Source organism: Pseudorasbora parva, chromosome 25 (assembly GCF_024679245.1).
Source record: "Pseudorasbora parva isolate DD20220531a chromosome 25, ASM2467924v1, whole genome shotgun sequence".
NCBI classification, from domain to species: Eukaryota; Metazoa; Chordata; class Actinopteri; order Cypriniformes; family Gobionidae; genus Pseudorasbora; species Pseudorasbora parva.
The window spans coordinates 29,358,824-29,363,637 of NC_090196.1; positions in this window are offsets into that span (position 1 = coordinate 29,358,824).

Genomic DNA, 4,814 nt, shown 5'->3' on the forward strand with positions numbered 1-4,814 from the left:
TATGGCTCATTAATTACGTCGTAAGCAGAAGTGACGTTTTTCTTCATGATCCTGAATATTAATAATTATATTAAAAATCAAATTCAGCCAAGTAAAATTTCCAATGGAAACTTCAACCCTTGGGATTCATCAATAATTTGACTTTTTAAATAGTTTTCATAATTTTAAGGATGTTGAAATCTACACATCCTTTTGCTTATTGAATGCAATTTGTGACTATTTTTCAGAACGAATTTGTGTGTAAGCATAATAATAAGCACTCAAAACATTATTCTGCTGTGCTGCTGTTTGGAAGTATACTCAGTGATTGAGATCCGGTCCAACCATAGGCCGCAAACAACAGACTAGAAAAACTGATAGCAGTTTTGTTTAAAATTGGTATTTCTAAAATTGGTTTATATGGAAACACAATTTCCACAATAAAATATTGATGAAATAAAAACATGAGACTTTATGTTTAAAGGTATAAAACTCAAAATGTGTTTCTAATATCAAAAGTGACTCAAAAATATGCACAGGTCATATATATATATATATATATATATATATATATATATATATATATATATATATATATATATATATATATATATATATATATATATATATATATATATATAAGACTAGGCCTACTCAGCAAAAAATAAACGCCCTCTCACTTTTAACTGCTTTTTTTCCAACAAATTTCTTAACGTGTAAATATTTGCATGAACAAAACAAAAAAAATCAACAAATGAGATAGATACATTTCACAGATATTTGACAAACAGAAATGGAACAATGAGTCCCTGGACAGAGCGGAGGTCAATATTAAAAGTATCCATCAGTATGTGGTGTGCTTCAAGTGCTACAGTTCATCTCGTCCTCCTGGACTGCAGCAGATCTACCAGTTTTTGCTATTAGATGTTTTCCACTATTCCACAAGGCTCGTGCAAGTTCTAGAACATGTCTGGCTGACACGGTTACACGGGCTCAGATGTCTCCCTGTAGCACTGTCTCAGGCGTCTTAAATTACAGACATTGCAGTTTATTGCTCTGTTCACATCTGCAGTCCTCCTGCAGCAGGACTATGGCACATTTACACAGGTGATCAGCGACCCTGGCAATCGTTCTCCTGGTGTTTTTCAGAGTCAGTTGAAAGGTCTCTTTAGTGTCCTAAGTCCTAAGAGGGGAGGGGGAGAGAGAGAGAACCCAGGAGCGAGGAAGCAGGTGAACATCTCTTTAATTGTAACTTAAGCAAGACAGCCGTGGCTGTAATATAACAACGTCTAATATATTGCTAAACAGAAGAAGGCAGGTCCTGGTAGCCGGCGAGTCAGAAGACTGAGACCGGTGTCCTGGCTGCGGTGGCTGTAGATAAGGAAAGCCTGGGTCGCAGTCGCCACGAACGGCGGGCAGCAGCGGTAGATGAGAACTTCTCCCCGGGGAGAGTCACTGCAAGCAAAGGCCGGTGAGCTGGGCAGAGGATGGACACAACACAGTCTTGAGATGTTAACAGAAAGTGAACACAGCCGACTAACATGGGCCAAGACTAGACGAGAGGGGTAACTGAGATGACATACGGATAAACCGTGCAACACTCTGACAGAGACCAAAGAGAAAAACAAGACTAGAAATAGGGAGAGTAATCAGGAGGAAAGAGATGGCAGGTGAGTGTAGCAGAACCTAATGAGCCAGAGATGAGGCTCTGACAGTAACCGGGTGGAGAGAAAACCTGAGAGAGGATGCAGATGCACGGTAGGCCAGCAGGGGGCGGAAAAGAGAAGGATGGAGCCGAGATCATGACCTTTAATTTTCTAAGGGCTGTTCCACAGGCGCATGTGCAATAATTGTTTATGGTTCACTGAAAAACATTGTTTAAACTCTTTCAAATAACGAGCTTTGGGTTTTACATGGTTATCTTTAAAATACAGTATACCCGAAAGTGGGTCGTTTCTTTTTTTTTGCAGAGTTGGTGAGATAATAAAACAGACTAAATGTTAATAAACATGAAGCAGAGTTAAGTAACAGTAAATGTGAGAGTAACTGTTCTTTGGTCTTTAGACGTCTTCAGACTCCCAGACTCTCTTTGGTCACATCCGAACAGGACATTACCCACACACACACACTGAGATAGATCACCCACTGAAACACACACACACACACACACACACACACACACACACACACACACACACACACACACACACACACACACACACACACACACACACACACACACACACACACACACACATTTAATTAGTAAAATCATCAGTGTGTCAAAAAACTGAAGATGTTTGCGCAAAGGTCTCTTGATGAATGTGGTCTGAAATGGAGATCTCACCTTTCTGAGAGCCGATCCATGACGCCACCTTCAGTGGCCCATACAGACAAACCATCATCCACTGCATCTGTCACTGGACACACTCAGCTCTACATGTGTTATTGTCTCACCACATCTCTCACCTGTGCAGGTTTCTGATTGGTTAGTTCATCCTCCGTCTTCCCAAACGCATCAGCCAGTGTGGCGTCCAGCTCCCAGCAGCCTGACGCCTTTTGGAGAGAAACCAGCTGGAGTAACGGGTCCTTCTGGACTTCAGGAGCAGCTGAACAGATAAAATTGACAAAAAATTTAATCTGATCATTGAAAGCAAAATACATTATACAACAGAGCACAATGCAATTTTTTTGACTTTCCATTTCCATAATGACAAATGAATTGCAGGTCTGGTCTTTGAATATACAATTAAATGCAGCTGTCTGAATTATCTATCATGGAGTAATGACTCTCATTTATGTATTTTTTTTTCCACAAGAATAGCAGGTAGTTTATCGTATTGTGACACTAACGTCTTGTGAAGCACAAATCCACGTGTTTGTAAGAAACAAATCCTTCAGTGAAAGAATTGCTTCTGACTAAAACACTAATAGGATATATAGGATATAGGATATTTCACTCCTGATTCAGAAGAGACGACTTTTTCACCAGAGAAAGAAATATTATGGAACGAGGACAATGGTTTGAAGGGAAAAATTTTGGATTTGTTTCTTACAAACAAGCATCTTTTCGCTTCACAGGATGATTATTGAGGAGTCATGTAGATAACTTGTGGATTATTTAGATGCATTTATCAGCTGTTTGGACTCTCATTCTGATGGCACTCATTCACTAAGAGGATCCATGGTGATAGCGATATAATGCTACATTTCTCCAAATCTATTCTGATGAAACAAACTCATCTACATCTTAAGATGGCCTGAGGATGAGCACATTTTCATTTCATTTCAGTACTTTCCAAACATAACCATTGTATTGATCCCATGGTGTGTGTGTGTGCTGAATGCTGTGCTGATCCTTGGACATTTGAACACAGGCTACAAAAAAGCTGGCAATAAAGTCACTTGCTGAATCTTTATTTGGCCGAATTAGTTGTAGTAGTAGTATGGTAGTCCAGTGCTATTCCAAATTCAGCCACTGACTGAGAAGGGAAGTTTTGGAGGCAGCCATTGAAGCAGGTGAAGACCCCTCAGGATGTGTGGGTATTATGTTCAATGCCTGATAAGAAGTCCTGCAAAACTGCTTCTTGATGTCGTACTAATCAAAATATGTAACTTAATATCTTTCAAACGATACATCCCCAAAACTAAATATTCAAAAGTATTGATTTTTGTCATTCTCATTTTCTAATTATCTTCAATTAACTCAGTTTGAGTCACTTAGGCTATCCAGACTTTGAATCTCAGGTAGGGTACCTATTTGCATAGCCTACTGCATTGTTATTGTTCATTTCACAGATCTGCACAAGACCAAAGTCTATTCCTCAATTATTTACGCTCTTCTTTTTTTAAATTCCTCTGATTTTTTATCTTTATTTATTTTTCTAGCACTACGGAGAAGGCGAACTGGTATTACCTGATCTTATTTATCTTGATGATCTAACATCCTCTAAGGCAACAGGTTTCACTTTTCATATGACAGCATTGCATTTACCTGCAATTCGTATGCTAATTGCAAAGACCTTCCATATATTGTCACAATTTGTAGCCTATTAATCCCATATGAATTTGGTTTGATGTGGGTGGAATAATTTAAAAGCAGGAGTTGTCCTCAAATCTGTCTGCATTAAGCCAAGAGAAAACTTGCCTTCGTGTCCGACAACCTGAGGATAATTTGTCTGCATACTTGCGCAGTCACTGAAAGAGTAAGAGCAGTATCCTGTTCCTTTGGTGCCAAATCCTTGTTCAAATGAACACACCCCTACGGTAAGCAAAGCGTCACGAGACTCGCTCGCGCGCGGTGGGAGGCAGTCAAAGTTCGCCAAACCCGAACCGCACTATGGCGAAGGATTACATAAAGTTTACTTCTTTAAAAAAAAAAAAAAATTGTTTATTATTTTAATAAATGCTATTCATATTACAGGTAATACTTATTAAGGCAATTGTCCCATGTGGGTTAAAAACATGACACACACACCTCCCCTCCCCATTTTCTTTTAGTAATGTTTTCATCACTGTGTTTTCATCCTTTTTTCTCTTTCCATAACGTTACATATTCCTTGTCGTAATAATTTCTGTCATTCCTACTTAATTTGTACTCTATTTTCTAAATCACTAAATAAATCTAAAGTTCAACGAACTAGATATGGTATCACTTTGAGTTTATTTATAAATGTAAGACTATTACTAAACTTATAAAAAAATATATTTTGAATTTTAGTAGGTTGAACTGTTCAGAGCGCGTGGTTATGAATATGTATAACTGGTATGTGAATCTCATGAATATTAAGTAGCCGAATCCTTCGCCATAGTAGGACTTGTAGGTTCGCCGGCGA